The sequence below is a fragment of the Panthera tigris genome, chromosome B3 (assembly GCF_018350195.1).
Source record: "Panthera tigris isolate Pti1 chromosome B3, P.tigris_Pti1_mat1.1, whole genome shotgun sequence".
Taxonomy (NCBI): Eukaryota; Metazoa; Chordata; class Mammalia; order Carnivora; family Felidae; genus Panthera; species Panthera tigris.
In genome coordinates, this window is record NC_056665.1 from 113,246,650 (window position 1) to 113,264,504 (window position 17,855).

At 34.9% G+C, this 17,855-nt stretch overlaps 1 protein-coding gene across 5 annotated transcripts in view; it reads left to right on the forward strand.

The window, feature by feature from the left end:
- The window catches only part of RAD51B (RAD51 paralog B), a 641,285-nt gene that overhangs the window by 130,086 nt on the left and 493,344 nt on the right, over positions 1-17,855 (forward strand). The gene's annotated exons all lie outside the window — the stretch shown is intronic.

The following is a 17,855-nucleotide window of genomic DNA, read 5'->3' on the forward strand; positions in this document are numbered from 1 at the left end:
CAGCGCAGGTCATTATCTCGCGGTTCTTGAGTTTGAGCCCCATAGCGCTCTGGCTGCTGCCAGTGCAAAGCCCACTTCAGATCCTTTATCCCCAGTTTCTTTGCCTCTCCCCCACTTGCCCTCTCTCAAAAATAAAAACTTTAAAAAAGTTCTCAATTATAGTAATAAGCATATCATATCAGCTATATGATTTTTTTTATATTTGGGAGGAAAAAGTGTGACCAGCTGGCAGTTTGGATTGGAAATAGCAATGACAAAACAAGTGGTCTGTGCTGAAAATCGTTAGGTATTATCTCTTGATGGAAAATCACCTTGGTGGAATGAAAACAACCTAGGTCTATAGTGATAACACAGTTGACCCTTGAACAATGTGGAGTTTAGGGGTACTGACCCCTGCACAATCAAACTTCTGCACATAACCTTTGACTTCTCCAAAACTTAACTACTGATAGCTTACTGTTGACCAGAAGCCTTACAGATAACATAAGCAGTCAATTAACATATATTTTATATATTATATGTATTACATACTGTATTCTTACTATAAAGTAAGCTAGAGTAAAGAAACTGTTATTAAGAACATCATAAAGAAGAGAAAATACATTTATAGTACTGTCTTGTATTTATTGAAAAAAGTCTACATGTAGGGGGACCCGCGAATTTCAAACCCATATTATTTAAGAGTTAGCTGTAATTTAGGCAACTAAAAAAATTAGGCAGAATGAAGTTTTCATTTAAGATTTACTTTGATTCTTAGAAGTTCTGGCAATTCCTGATGAATAATCTAGTAATAATTTATGTATCTTTCTGAACTAATTTTGCAAGACACTGCCAGGTAGTAATTGTAAACATAGGTGATTTCAAGACATCTCTTAGTCTAAACTTTATAAGTTTCTCATTACCTATGTATGTCCTTTCTCCTTTCACAGTCTATCATCAATCTGACCATTAACATTTTGTGTCACTGCTCTTCTGTATGAATTGCCAAAACTGCTGTATTTTTTTTTTTTTTTTTTACACTTCTTCGCCTTTTGTGTGTCTTTATTCATTTTGGCCCCTCTGCCTTTCTCTCCTATTTACCCATCTAAGCCCTACAATACTTCAGATGCCACATTAGTCAGACCTTTTGTGGCATTCTATCTATATATATTATATATGCCTGTTTTGTGATTAGAGTTGTCTATGCCTGTGGTCACCAAGGTAGGGGTAGGGATAGAGGATGCAAGGATGCTCTACCGTGGTGCACAAAGAAAATATTAGAACTTTACACATAAAAAAATAAAAATTAACTAGGATGAGATGAAAATATGTGCCAAGTTGTATAATGTACAAAACCAATTAATCCCCAAATTGAAGTAATAAGATAATTAAAATACATATATTGATGGGGTGCCTGCCCAAATGCTTTCCTAATGAGGCACACACTAAAAAGTTGGGAGACTACTGATCTATGCTATTAATCGTATATCCCAAATTGTCAGGTCTTTTTCTTCTTTGTAAAGTTAGATTTAAGATTGAATTAGATAATTTCTAAGGTCTTTTTTAGCTTAAATGTTCATTGAATTAAAAAATTTATTAAAAAAAAATTTCAAGCACACAGAAAAGTTACAAGTGTGGTGTAATTAACTCCCATATGCCATTCACTTAGTTTTACCCACTGTGCCACATTTCCTTTCTCTCTTAAATATACATATACATACATATTATTATGTTTTTGTTCAGAATCATTTGCTAGTAAATGGCAAAGGTTGTGACCATTCACCCTAAATACTTCAGCGTGTTTTTTTCTTTATTTAAATTTTTTTAAATGTTTATTTATTTTTGAGAGAGAGAGAGAGATAGTGAATGAGTGGAGGGGGGGCAGGGTGAGAGGCAGACAGAGGATCCCAAGCATGCTCTGTGCTGACAGCAGTGAGCCTGCTGCAGGGCTTGAACTCATAAACCGTGAGATCTTGACCAAAGTTGGACACCTAACTGACTAGGCCACCCAGGTGCCCGTAGCATGTTTCTTTTAAGAACAAAGATACTCTTTTACATGACTATAGTATATTCATCAAACTCAGTGCTATATTATTATTTACTTTGTGGTCCATATTCAGATTTTTCCTATTTTCCAGTACGAATTTTATAGCTATTTTTCCCCCAATCCTAGGATTAGGTGCTAGGAAATTTTTTGACATGTATCTTTAGTTTTCTTTACTAGAGCAGTTTTTAGGTTTTGTCTTTCATAGCATTCACACTTAAAGAGTATAGGTTTTTTCTACTTTTGTAGAAAGTCTCATTTGGGTTTGCATAACTGTTTCCACTGTACCTTGATGTTTTTCCTTTGTTGTAGTTTAATTCTCTCTGTGTGGGCACACATGTGCTGTGTGCTTATATGTGAGTCCTTTTTCCCAAACTACATTGTAAGTTTCTTGGAGACAGAGATGATTCATCCTCTTAATTTTTGTTCTTCACACTTCTAAGCACTTATAATAATAGTTGGCCTATAATAAAAGTTAAATATATTCATAAGTCAAAAGTTCTTGCATATTCTATAGATTAAAAGGATGCTTTAAAACATACAGAGAAGGATATATCAGATTAATTAACTCTCAGTAATTATTAGGAGGTCAAAGAATACCATGGTAACAATGGAAGTATTGTTTTATTTTATTGAATCTTGAAGGAAATTGGCTACTATAGAGTGTAATATAATATGGGGCATGCACAGAACACTGTGAATCCTGTACTAATTGACATGTGTTATTTCTTTTCATTGTTCCTCTGAGGAAGCCCTTTATAATAATGTTTGACCTCTTTTCCATATACAGTGTTCCAAAATATCATTTGCATCTGACCTGGTATTTCAGTGGGCAGTGAAATTACCATGAAAGATCTTGGACTTTTAAAAATATGTTTCTCAAGACTGGAAATGTTTAAGGTTGTCAGGAAAAAAGATCTTGTATTATCCTTAATTATCCTTTCATTATCAACTAAGCAAAAGTTTTAATAAAGTGGCTCACCCTAAGTTTTAAGAGCAGGCACAAGTTGTAAGTTTTCCATTTTGAAGCCAGCATCTGAAAGATGTATTACAGCCTTTTAGAGGTTCTGGTTTCCCTGAAGCCCTTTACTTATTTGTAAAGGTTCATAGTAAGCTTGAATTTGTTATCTAGGATTATTTAGGATTTTTAAATCAGTAGGCTTTATGGAACTCCCAGAACATTGTTTTCTCTAGTTTTGATGAAGAACATGTAATATACTTAGTATTGACTTTCTTAACTCTTGTCTGGGTCAATTATTATATCAGTTGATTCTTTTTCTCTGAAGGCCCATTCTAACTGTACATGTATCTGAACTTAACTGAATAACTCCTCATTACTCAGCACATACTTTAGTGAAGATATTCTTAGGAGTAACGGCTGACATTCTCCATATTGTGGTTTGTCTGTGTGTATGTGCCTGTGGATAACTTGGCAGTTGCTTCCTCGGCAAAATAACAGTCAGTGTGGTTCAGCCAAAGTTTAGAGGAATGAAATAGCTGAAATGAGAGTTTTTTGTATAATGCTGAGAGATACTCATCCTCAGTCCTTTCTTACTGAATTGCTCAGGTAGTAGCTAGTGTTCCATTGCCTTGGAAAACATTGAAAACAATAATACAAAGCAAACAAACAAAATCCAACAACAACCAGCAAACAGGAAATATCAGGTAGTTCAGATGATCTGCTTTCTTGCCACAGTATGAAGCCAAGAACTTTTCCTTGTAATTCAAAAATGTATGCTTCCATCAGAATCTGATTTAGAAAATGAAAAACACCATCAGATATATTTTTTCCAGGATCAGGCTTAATAGAAAACTGATGATGCACTAATCTTTTCACAGACATGACTTGGGAATATTTCATGTTTGCCAATCTTTTTAAAAAATAGTTTTTTTGAGGCATATTTCTATTACAGCAGGAAGAAGCACTATGATTCATTGAACTGTGTAAATTAAAGGCAAGGTCAAGGAACCAGCCATTGAAAGTGATGGCCCCTAAAAAAATTAAATCAATCAATCAATCAATAAATAGAGATGGCCCCTATGTATTCAAAGTACTTTAATCTTCTATTTTGACACGTTGAAATTTTAATTATATGTGATGCTATTTGATTATTATACACTTAGACTATTATAATGTGGTTGGTAAAATGTAGTTTATACTATACAATATCTTTATCCATTTTTCTTTAGTTATGAATTTGCTGAGAGATGTTTTAGTTTTATTTAAATGAAAACTTAGATTTCTGAATCAGCAGATGCTTAAAAAGTAAATATTTGTCAGGCAAAGTATGATTCCTATAAAATAAGGATTATCAGTGGGCTCTGTTGGACACAGTGTCCAACAGTGTCCAGGTAACAAAATTATGTATGATTATTATTTTTGATGTATCCACTAACTGGCTGCTTGACTTCCGGCAAATCATTTAAGTTCTCCAGACCTTTGAAAAATGAAACCTGTAGACTAGATGATATCCAGGTTTCAACTCTGAAATTCTGTGACTCTATCTACTCTTTTATGATGTCTATGATAGATGTAATGCAGAATACATTAGAAATTCCTGACACATTTTCTAAAAGGCAGATATTTTTAAAATATTGCGTGAGTTAATGGTTTTTGGTCTTGCATTTTGATATGGAAATGAGATACTTAAAATAACAACCACAACCACAGCTACATGACTTTTAATTTTTGCTAGGGTAGAGGGTGGCAGGTTGATGGGCAACCCCGCTATAAGGCCACAATTGTAGAGAGAACTTGCATTTGGAATTTCCTGTGTTATGCCATTACCTTAGCCTAGAGGATATAATTTCTTTCTTTGAAATTGCCTGCTTTGCTTGCATTTACATGCCTACCCCTGAATTTTTCCCAGTGTAGGCTGTTATATGCCTCACCTATAAAACATCCTTAAGTTTGAACCTGATTCTAATTTTCCAGAGGAAATTACAAAATGATTCTTTTTTTTCAAATGGTAGCCAGGTATAGTGACTTGACTTTTAACACCATTTAATTAATTTTGTCAGTGTTCCTAATAGGACAATCAAGTAAAAGCAAAAGCAAAAATGGATAAACAAAATCTTTCAAGTCCAGTGGCTATTTAAAGAATATTAGTAGGGAGTGTAGTATTTCATGTGTTTTTATTCTGAATTGGCTTCTCTTTTTCATATGATCAGTTCTTTACTTGCTAAGATGTCTTCTGTCCCTAACTGTCCCTAACTACAGCCAGGACCCCCTAGAAACATGCATAGTAATAGGTCTATAGTAGAAACTCAATAAATATTTAAGTGAATTGCAATTTCAGAAACATTTCATTAAACTTAAAGATTTAAAAGATTAATGAATGCCCGAAGTTATGAATTTTTTTTAACAAATGTTAGAATTGTCTTTGTAGTATATTTTTCTTCATTTTTAACTGACTGTAAAATTCATTACTTTAAATTCTGATCTGTCATGAACAATTACTGGGTATGATTACTGCCTAAGAACCAAGCATTGATACTTTGAGTTTTTTAACTGAAGAATCATAGTAGCTTTTACCTATTAGTACTTTGGTATATTTTAAAGCTAAAAACCTATAAATGTGTATAATTTGTGGTAAGTAGGTGATAGAGTGAAAAGCAAACCCAAAAAGGAATGGCTATACAGCTGCATCTGAAGCTATTCTCTTCTTTGCTCACAGACTATAGCTGTGTTAACATTTTAGCATTTGTTTCTTTTCAGAGAGGGTGAAAAGTGAAACCTTAATATGAACCATTTCAAGGTAGTTAACTCCATAGCATATACTAATGGAGAAGAAGAGTAGTGCAGACAAGTCAAAAATAGTAGATAATGACTGCTCCTCTTTATTAGTATAAAGAACATGGGAAGGGCAGTTGGGAACAGGAGCTGGGTGGGCATTTAAATTTGGAAAACTCATTGTTGCTATTTTTTTCCCCTGTGCTTCTGTCTGCAGCTTGGTCAGGATCCCTTGGGATGGAGCTTTAGCAGGGGGGAAAAGAGAGGGAACAAATCACTGAGCCTAAGGCATCTGTATGTTGTCTCTCTTTCTGTTCCCTACATTTGGTAAATCTGAAGGGAATCCTCAGTAAGATTCCAGGTTAGATGATTTAGCAGGTGGTTGTTCAGTACTCAAAGGGAAAAATGTTGGTCTCTAGGAGGTAGCCTGAGTTTCTGAAAAAAATGTTATGGTAGGTTAACCTAACTTTATTCCTCTTTGGAAGGGTTCTTAGACCACTAATCACAAGATACAAGTGTCTGAATTTCATGCACCTTTTTAACATGGCCCATCTTGATATCATTGTGGATGAGAGTGATATGATAACACAGTCATGTTGATAGGCAACTGATTGAACAACCATCTGAGAGAATGTTATTTAATGGAAAGAGTGTTAACTTAGAATGAAGACTCTGGGATACTATAGGATTCTGTCACCAGCTTCATGTTATATAATATATAAACAAAGAATTAAAGGAAAATATAGTTGGCACACTGATCAGATTTGCAGGTAATATCCAGCTGGGGAAGGGGAGCTAAAATTATTAGGCGATAGAGACAGAAGTCAAAAAAGGTCCAAACATAGTGGGATGATGGGCTTGGTTATGAAGGTAAAATTTACTGAGAACAAGTTTCTAATGTAATATACAATACTGTGTATTACAGAATGAGGGAGAAGTGACTTAGATGTAGGGGTAGAAAAAAAAGACTTAACATCTTTAAGTTAAAACTCAGTATGAACAACTGTATGTTCCTTTTGAAAAAACACAGTATGATCTTAGGCTATGCTAATAGAATGTCTGGAGTAGGGTTAGTGATAGTCCTGCTTTATTCTATGTGCATCAGACTATTCTTTACTAGATTATTATACTTTAAGAGTGACAAGCTTCAGGTGCCTGGGTGGCTCAGTCAATTAGGTATCTGACTTTGATTTCAGGTCAGGTCATGATCTCTCGGTTTGTGAGATTGGACCCCGCATGAGGCTCTGCACTGACAGCACGGAACCTGCTTGGGATTCTCTCTCTCCCTCTCTCTGCCCCTCCCCCGCTTGTACCCCTCGCCCAAATTAATAAATAAACTTAAAAAATAAAAAGAGTGACAAGCTTCAAGCACATCCAGAAGATAATGGCTTAAAATGATAAGAGGATTTCTCATGCAAGCAACCTAAAGAAAGAAGGGTCATAATAGCTATCTCCTAATATTTGGTGGGCAATCCTATATAAGAGTGGTTAAGAATGAGACTGTGAGGCTCCAGAATATAAGCTGTTTTATGGAGATAGATTTTGGCTCCATATAAAGAAGTGTTCTCTGGTCCTTAGAGATGTCCATAAAAGTGAAGTGGACTGCATTAGGAATTAAATAGTGAATTTTCCAGGGTGCTCCCAAATTAGCTTCTGGGCCTGTGGCAATAGAAGAAATGTATTCATCAGACAGGGACTAAAACTAGTTGATTTCTAAGATGCAGTCTGACTTTTTTTGGTGGTGTACTCCCTGTTTGTTTACAACCAACCTTACTCCTTGTCATTTGGCAAAGAAGCAGAGAGTGTCTTTGACCATAAATTGAGAAGCAGGAATCATCTATTTATGTGAGTATCAAAACATGCCTGTTGCTTCTGCAAGGAGCTTTATTCTTTTCTACTCATTCCTAAAATATCTTCCTGAAATTAAAAGGACTTAACATAGGAGGTTAGAAGGGGAAATATATTCTTTCCAGGAAACATTGTTTATGATTTGATTCATTTTGATTAGCACCAAAACCAAGATGATGACATGGCAGCTCTTAGTTAGAGAGGGAGAGAGCCAAACCATAAGAGACTCTTGAAAACTGAGAGTAAACTGAGGGTTGATGGGAAGTGGGAGGGAGGGGAGGATGGGTGATGGGCACTGAAGAGGGCACCTGTTGGGAGGAGCACTGGGTGTTGTATGGAAACCAATTTGATAATACATTTCATATTAAAAAAAAAAAAAGATAGTGCTATGAAACCAATAAACACATAGCCACATCAGAATAACCAGTTCATTGGGTTTGTTCACTCATTTGTTCTTTTACTCATTTCATTTATAAATATTTTTGACTACTTGGTAAGAGCTGGGCACTGTTAGGTGTTAGGAAGTTTGTGTATAGTATAATTTCTCTCATGAAAAATCTGTTATAGACTCTGTGTCTTATAAGTTGCTAAGAAACACATTTACTAAAATAATAAACAAGTATCACTTCTTACTTTTTATTTTTTTCTGAGGTCAACTACAAAGTATAAAAGAAATGCTGAAAAATCCTGTGTTTAACTGTATGTTAGCTATTATGTGTATTCATAGGAAATCACATATTTATATACATCATCAGTATTAACATTGCTTTGAAACTGAATTCTGAGGTAGAACTTGGTTTTTCAGAGTTTTATAGTGTCAGAGTTATGTGTATTTTTTTCTTTTTCTTTTTCTTTCTTTCTTTCTTTCCTTTTGGATTGTTAATTTCCATGTTGTTCTTTGAAAGGAAAAATAAAATATTGTATAAGGGTTTTAAAAATACATACTAACCACTCTTTTTTGAGGGAAAATGCCTTCCTTGCTCTCTTGGCTAAATGTTTTTAGCCAGTTTTAATTTCAATGTGTATTATTGCTAAGTAGACAAGAATGATCTTGAAAAAAGAAAGCTTTTGATATATTAAGCCAACAAAGGCATTGCCTGAAGGATAAGTTAATAGTTGAATACATTTGCTGACTGTGCTGCCAAGTTTTATCTTTAATTTATTTTAATATAGGAAGGTTACTCTCTGTCTTTCATCTTAAAAATATACCTATTAACATTAACTTATAAATTATTATCACACCCAGGTAGGGTAGAGTAGTAGTGTCTAGTTTTGCAGTTAGAAATGTAAAATGAGAAGCTGGTGCTCCTCTGTGTAACTATAGCTAAGCAAGATTCGAGGCAGGGAGGGGTCCCCTCTGGTTGATTTTTAAGTCATCTATACATGTCTAAGACTGTTGCTTCTGCCAGATTGTCTTTGAAGTTTCCCTGGATTCTTTGGCAAAATATTAGTTCTTGCCCATCAGTCTTTCCATCCCCAGGTTATGATCTTCTCTGACATTTCCCGTAATCATCTCAACATTGTAGAGAATGGAAGAGATATTTGTATGCTCATGTTGATAGCAGCATTATTCACAATAGTCAAAAAGTGAATCAACTCAAAAGTCCATCAGTGGATGAATGGATAAACAAAAGATGGTATACACATACAGTGGAATATTAGTCAGTCTTGGAAGGAATTCTGATATATGCTGCAACATGTGTGAACCTTCAGGACATTATGATGAGTGAAATAAGCAAGTCAAATAGTCAAAAAAGACAAATAGTATATGATTCCACTTATATGAAGGATCTAGAGTGGTCAAATTCATAGAGACAGAAAGTAGAATGATGGTTGGTAGGGAAGGGAGAAGAGGCAAATGAGATGTTGTTGTTTAATGGGTGTAGTGTTTTAGTTTTGCAAGATGAAAAAGTTCTGGAGATTGGTTGCACAACAATGTGAATATACCTAACACTATTGAACTATGTACTTACAAATGATGATGGTAAAAAAATTTAATATGTATTTACCACAATTAAAAAAAGAACTTTCAAAAATATTTCAAAAGGTTAGCTAAACAAAAACATCCCCTTTACATTAAAAATATTTAACACATTTCAGAGAAATGAAAAATAACAAAAATAAAAACTAAAAAAAATAGCCTCTATCAAAACTGACTGGTTACCAGATTAAAGTTTTTTGGCTTTGACCTTCAGGATTTGAGCTGTAAGACAAACTCACAAAGGATGTAACTCAGTGATTTACTCCACGTGCCCAAAACTGAACTTGGGATTTTTTTCCCCCACAAATTTTTTCTTGCTCCCTCTGTCCTAAGTTAGACATGTGTGTGTCAACCCACACTTCTTTTTTTCCTTTATGCTCCAAATACTATTGATGGCCAACTTCTACTAATAATATATTCTTCACCTTTCTCACATCTGCCTTCTCTGCATCAGTGGTACAATTTATTCATTCAAGGAATACTTTGTTAGCAGCTACAAAGTGCCAGACTTGGTTTTGGTTGATTGGGCTGTAGCAGTGAACAAAAATAGGTCCCCACTCCCATGAAACATGCAGGGAAGACAGATAATAAAGAATATATCTAAGTGTCAAGTAAATTGTATAATATTTTAGAAGGTGTTAATGCCATGAAAAGAGAAAAAGTAGGATAGGAAAGGGGGTTTGGATGTGCATATGGTGGGAGAGAGTTGCAATTAAAAATATAGTGGTCTGTATAGACCTCACTGAGAAGATGAAATTTCAGCAAAAACCTGAAAGAGGTTAGGGAATGAGCCATGAGAATATTTGGGGAAAAGCTTTCCAGACAGAGGGAATAGCCAACACAAAGGCTGTAAGATGAGAGCATTTCTGGTGAGTTCATGGAACACCAAGGAAGCCAGTACATCTGGAGTAGAGAGAGCAAAGGGAAGAGTCATGGGAAATGAGGTCATAGAGGTAACAGTGGTCAGCTCATGTAGGGCCTTTGTGGGGCATTTGGATGAAGGAAGTGTTGAGCAGAGGAGAAATACCTGATTTGTATTTTAAATGAGTCACTTTGGCTGCTGGGTTGAGAATAGGTTGTATGGGCAAGGGCTGAAACAGAGACCAGATAGAAGTTTGTTGGAATGTTTAAATCAAGAAATGAAGGTGGGTTGGATGGAGTGGTTGATGGTAGTACAGGTGGCGAAATGAGGTTGGATTCAATATATTTTGAAGAGAGAACTGACGGGAGTTTCTAATAGATTAGACATCAAGCTTAAGAGAGTCAAGATAAATCTAAGTCTTTTTGTCCCAAGTAATAGGATTTCCCATCAATTGAGATGGGAAGGCTGATGGTAGAACAAGTTTAGAGGGGAGGTGTTGAATTATTGGACTTGTTAACTTTGAGGTGCCTATTTCATATCCAAGTGGAGGTATGGAATAGACAGATATGTGAGTTTAGAATTCCAGTGGAAATAAATTTGGGAGTCATATGCAAATATATGGTATTTCTTTTTTCTTTTTTCTTTTTTCTTTTTCCTTCAAGTTGTTATTTAAATTACAGTTAGTTAACATACAGTGTAACAGTTTCATCTATAGAATCTAGTGATTCATCACTTACATACAATACCCATCACAATAAGTGCATTCCTAAATACCCATCACCCATTTAAACACCCTCCCCCCCACCCCCCCTCCAAGAGCAACCCTCAGTTTGTTCTCTGTAGTTGAGAGTCTGTTTTCTGGTTTGCCTCTCTTTTTCCCCTCTGTGTTCATTTTTTGTTTCTTAAATTCCACATATGAGTGAAATCCTATGGTATTTGTCTTTCTCTAACTGACTTATTTTGCTTAGCATAAGCAAATATATGGTATTTAAAACAAAAGACTAGAATAAGTAGGTAGAGAAAAGGGACAAGAACTGAGCACAAGGCACTTCAACACTAATATAGCTACACTGGAGCAGGGTGGAGGAGGAAAAAAAGAAATTGACTAAGGACACTAAGAAGAAGCAACCAGTGAGATAAAGAAGAAACCAGGTGCGGTGCCCTAGAAGGCAAGTGAAGGAAGTGTATCAAGGAGAGAGTGATTCATCATTGCCTTAGTTTAGATCTTCATAGTTATTTCTTAAGTTATATAGTATACTCTATCTCTTATTCCCTCTCCAAACCCATCCATATACCCCATCCTTTTCTGCTCTTTTATCAAAATATTCTTTAAAACAAACAAACCCACAAAGACACAAAAACACAAAAGAAAATGTTATTCTATAATTAAAATGTTATCAGGTGCTCCCAGTTGTCTATGGAATCTATGCTCCTTTTCAAGATACAGATTTTTATGATCTACCATCTCTATTTCTCTAGTCTCATCTCATCCCTTTCTGACTCTCATACTATCTCATGCCTCTTCTCTCTGGAATACATTGTGTTTTCCTATACTCATCCATCCCCAAATTCACTTACCAAAAACCTATGTATCTTTCAAATCTTAACTCAGGCATTGCATTTGGGTAAAGGGTTTTCTTAGCACTCAACTCTAAGCAGAATTGACTGCTTCCTTCCTTGCCCCAATTTTAGCCAGTAACATGCTCTTCTTAAAACCCTCAATAACATATTATTGTATTACTTATTTTCTGTCTCCCTCATAAACTTCATGAGGGCAAATATTATTCCTAATTTATCTCTCTATCCCCAGACTTTGGCACAATGTGTGACACCTGGTAGTACTGAACAAAGACTTGTTAAAAGGCGATTTTTTTTTTTTTTTGCTTTAAACAGTCAATTATGTTTGAAGGAATTAAGTGAGGAGGAAAGTCTTTTATATACTTATTTTAATATTAAATGTTAAAATTAAATTTATTTAATACATTTATTGACTTAAATTAAAAGATTATAAATAATATATAAAACAGTATTAAATTTAAATGAAAACAATTTATAAATATATATTTAATATTTATTAACAAATATTAAGTATTAAAACCAAATATTAATATTAGATGCCACATATTTATTATTTCTGGTATTCTTCATTACTTTGCATAGATCCAAGTTTTCATCTGGCAGTGTTTAGCATCATCCTGAAGAATGTTCTTTAACATTTCTTTTTTTTATTTTTTGTTTTATTTTATTCTTAGCGTTTATTCCTTTTTGAGACACAGAGAGAGACAGAGCACAAGCAAGGGTGGGGCAGAGAGAGAGAGACACACAGAATCTGAAGCAGGCTCCAGGCTCTAAGCTGTCAGCACAGAGCCCAATGTGGGGCTTGAACTCATGAACCGTAAGATCATGACCTGAGCCAAAGTTGGATACTTAACCAACTCCGCCACCCAGGTGCCCCTCTTTAACATTTCTTATAGTGCAGACATGCATGCAATAAATTCTGAGTCTTTGTTTTCCTGAAAAAATATCAAAAATTTTTGAAGGATATTTTTGCTAGATATAGAATTCTAGGTTGACAATGTTTTGTGTTTTTTCCTTTTAACACGTTAAACTCAACTGATACTGTTCCACAGATGGTGAGCCTGTTTTTGTCTTTTCCTGTCTGTGCCTCAGTTTGGATAATTTCTATTGTTGTGCTTCAAGTTCAGTGATCTTTTCTTGTGTCTAATCTGTGATGAATTACATGAATGAATTTTTCACTTCATATATTGTGTTTTTCATTTCTAGAAGCTCTGGGTTTTTGTTTTGTTGTTTGTTTTAGTCTTTTATATCTCTATTTATTTTCATGTTTTCCTTTACGTCTATGAGCATAAATGTAGTTCTTTTATAGTCTTTATCTGCTATTTATTTTTGTTATTTACATGTCTGTTTTATTTTTTAATGTTTTCTATATGGGTCTCATTTTCTTGATTCTTTGCATGTCTGATAATTTTGGATTAGATGATGGATATTGTGAATGTTCTGTTGTTGAGTGCAGAATTTACTATCTTTCTGTTAAGACTGTTAGGCTTAGTTATAATAAGTAGTAAGTTAATTGTGGATAGGTTCAATTCTTTTGAAGTGTTTTTTAGTGTGTCTAGAGTTGTCTTTACTTTAGGGCAGTGGTCCTCAAAGTGTGGAACCTGGACCAACAGCATCATTATTACCTGGGAACTTGTTACAAATGTAAATTCTAGAACTTTGTGCCATAATAACTGAATAAAAAACTGGGGGTGGGGTGATGCTTAACAATCTGTGTTTTAACAAACCTTCCAGGTTATTCTGATGCACTTGAACTTTTAAGAATCAGTACTGTAGAGCTAGTTTGGCTTTGCTACTAGTGTGTGACCCTTCTGGAGTTTCTATGTTCTAGATATTTATCCAGGTCTCTACTTTAGCTGGTGAAAATGTCATACAGCATTGTATGAGTTCTAGATATTATTCAGATTACCACTTATGATACTTTAATTGGCTTTGTGACATTTATTCTGTACTTGCACAGGTTAATTTTTACCCATAGTCTCAAGAAGACCCCTGTGCAGACTTCTTGAGCTCTTCTCTGCATAGCTCCCTTCTTTTGAGTTCTCTGTTCTACAGATTCCATCCTTTTCCTTCTCTTTAGTCTCTGAACTCAGTCACCCCAATTCAACAAGGTATTTATACTCTGCTTAGGTTAGCACTCCCTATGTTGCATTCCAGAAAGTGCTTCCCGACAGACATTTTGGGGATATTTTAGCGACTTACCTTGTTCATTTCCCTGCACTTAGGGATCACAGTCCTCCACTGACTTTTGTCCAATGTGTGACAGTAGTTCCTTTATATATTTTGTTTAGTTTTCTCACTGTTTATAGCAGGAGGACAGCTCTGGTCCCAGTTATTCTGTTATGGCTTCAGGTACTTATTTTTTATGGTCAGGAGATCACATGAGAGCTACTTCTCTCTCTCTTTCTCTTTAAAGTATATTTATTTATTTTGAGAGAGACAAAGAGAGCACAAGCAGGGAAGGGGCAGAATGAGGGGGAGAATCCCAAGCAGGCTCCACACCACCAGTGAAGGACCTGATGCAGGGCTTGAACCCATGGAACTGTGAGATCATGACCCAAGCTGAAACCAGGAGTTGGACTGTCAACCAACTGAGCCACCCAGGTGCTCCTCATGAGAGCTAATTCTGTGAGGAAAATGAACAGCATATTAGTTTCTTCACATTACATCTGGCACTACTAGAGTGTTATATGTTCTGCATATTAGACACTATGCTAGGACAGGAGGCTTCAAACCTAACTATGATAGGGTTTTGACTTCAAAGATCTCATAACCTATGAGAGAAGACTGACATAAACAACTCATTATGGCAGCCTATGATAAAGGCTATAATAGAGCAACCTGAAATTATATGAAGATCCTGGACTTTGAAATCAATGGGCTTCATTTGAATCTCAACTCCATGACTTATTATTGTGTTGTTATGTAACCTCTCATCACCTTGGTTTCTTATTCTGCAAAATGGAGAAAATACTTGTAGGACTGTTGAGAAGATTGAAATAAAATTCTTTTATAGAATACTTGGCATATAGTAGAGGCTCATTGTCAGCTCCTTTCCCCTTAGAATTAACATAGGACAGAGAAGCAGTTAATTATTACTGTTTAAATCGTCAGGGAGGAAATGACATTTAAATTGTGCCTTGAATGCAGAGTAGGATTTTGATATATGTTAGATGGGTTCCAAGGACATTCTACTTTAAAGGAACTGAATGAGCAAAGGCTCAAAGGTGTAAAAGGTAGGGAAGTCTGTAAATATACTTATGAAAGTTAGCATAGTCCAGAGCCTTAAGAAAAGCAGTATGGATCTTAAAAAAAAAAAAATCCTAGTAGTAGGAAAGTAAAAATAAAGAAAAAAAAGAACAAACAGAAAATCTAACCCATAGTAAAAGTATACTTCCTTAGGCCATTCCTATTTACTGCCATGACTAATAAATCTGGGAAGGCCTGTGGAAAATTCCTGTGGGCTGATATTTTCCTAACCACTATTCAAAACTACTTTAAGTTGATATTCTAAGCTGATCATTTCATTAATATTAAACTCTAGAGCATGTTCCCAAGTTTCTAAGAGTGCTGAATTGTTTTTCTGCTGTTTCTTTGGGTTACTTCCATTTTTATCTTTCTTGTCCTATAAACATTAATTCCCCAGGTTTTCTAAGTGATTGAGAATGTGAAAGTACTGAAAAGACATTTCTTAGACTCTTCTATGTCTTTCTATATTCACATTTAGTAGGATTGCTGTCAAGATTTAGTAAAATATATAAATAATATATTCTCCCTCTTTTGGTAGAGAATTCTAAACTAAGTGTTTTAATTCTTTGAGGTTAAGATTGGTTGTAATGAGATTTTGTTTGTGTTTTTGTTTTAAATTACTATTTTGTATACTGTTTATTAAGAATCAGATGGCTTCCTGGATTGAGTTTGCTTCCTTTCTCCAGTGGGTAACTTTTATCTGACCTTAAGGTATTTATTCGATTATTGTTTTCTTTGATTTGTGAAGCTCTGGAATATTTTAGAAAAAATGAGGCTCATGGAGAGAGCTGTTACCCCTGAAAATGATAAGACCAGAAATGGACAAAAACAAAACTCAGACATCACCCTTGAAATCTGGATTTTAAGGTTTTAAAAAGTCCTTCGCCTTTCTCTCTGATACCAATTACTGATAAGTCTGTCCCTCTCCTCTGTGATATGTTCTCACACAAAAAAAATCCTCTTGTGTTTGTGTGAGAATTACATTGAGTTCATAAATTAAATTGAGGAGAATTTACATATTTACAATATTGAATTTTGTCATTCATGAATATGGTTTATTTATTTAGGCCATCTTTAATAATTATAGAGTTTTATCTTTAAAGATCTTGTACACTATGTATTAGATTTATTGATTTGAAAAAAATTTTTAATGTTTATTTATTTTTGAGAGAGAGGGAGATAGAGTGTGAACAAGGGAGGGGCAGAGAGGGAGAAACGTTCCCTTAAAAAATTTTTTTTAAATGTTTATTCATTTTTTTTTTTTTTTTTTGAGAGAGAGACAGAGTTACAAGCAGGGGAGGGCAGAGAGAGACACAGAATTGAAGCACACCCTTATTAGATTTATTAATGAGCTTTTAATAGTTTTTAAAAATGGGAGTTATTTTTTGTTAAACAAATTGGTTGTTGCCTCAGAAAATTGATTTTTATATATAGATTTTAAGGCCAGCAAATTTGCTTTATATGTTTATTAAAGTGGTTTGTACATTTTCTTAGATTTTCCAGGGAAAGAGTCAGATTACATGCAGTGGCAGTGTTTCTTTTCCTTTCCAAATCTTACACTACTCAATTCTTGAATAGAAGTGGTGATAGTGGGACCTTGGTTTGTTCCTGACTTAAAGAGACTCCTTCTAACATATCATTTTTCATGTTAGAAATTTTCTTTGTTGCTGGATTGGTGGTCATTTTTTAAAGTAGTGAATCAAGGGGTTCCTGGGTGGCTCTGTTGGTTGAGCATGAGACTTGGACTCAGGTCATGATCTCATGGTTTGTGAGTTTGAGCCCCATGTTGGACTCTGTGCTGACAACTCAGAGCCTGGAGCCTGCTTCAGATTCTGGGTCTCCCTCTCTCTCTGCTCCTCACCTGCTCATGCTCTGTCTCTCTCTGTCTCTCTCTCTCAAAAACAAATAAAAACATTTAAACAAATTTTAATAAAGTAGTGAATTTTAAATGGTTTTTGTGTACCTACTGAGATAAATCATCTGAATTTTCTTTCTTCTGTTAATGTAATAAAATTTGTTAATGGATTTTCCAGTGTTAAACAGTTCTTGTATTCCCAAACTCTATTTAGTTATTTGAAAATAATACATTGCTAGATTTCTTTTGTTAATATTTTGTTTAGGAATGCCCTGTGACTTTTCTTTCTAGTATTATACCTTTTTGATGATAGAATAAGCTTGGTAGCTTTTCCTAATTTTCTAATATCTGGAAAAATTTGTCTAATATAGGATATATTCCCTAAGGATATGGTTAACACTTATTTTATACCCTGTGTACCTAGTGAAGTTTTTAGGTAGGATGTTGTTTTTGCTTGTTTTTGTAGATTAAGTATCACATACATATGGAAAAGTGCATAAATCATAAATGTACAGTTCAATGAATTTTCACAAACTGAACAAATCCATGTAACCATAATCCAGATCAAGAAACTAAACATTACTGGGGCACCTAGTTGGCTCACTGGGTTGAGCGACCAACTTCGGCTCAGGTCATGATCTCATGGTTCTTGAGTTCGAGCCCCGCGTCGGGGTCTGTGCTGACAGCTCAGAGCCTGGAGCCTGCTTCAGGTTCTGTGTCTCCCTC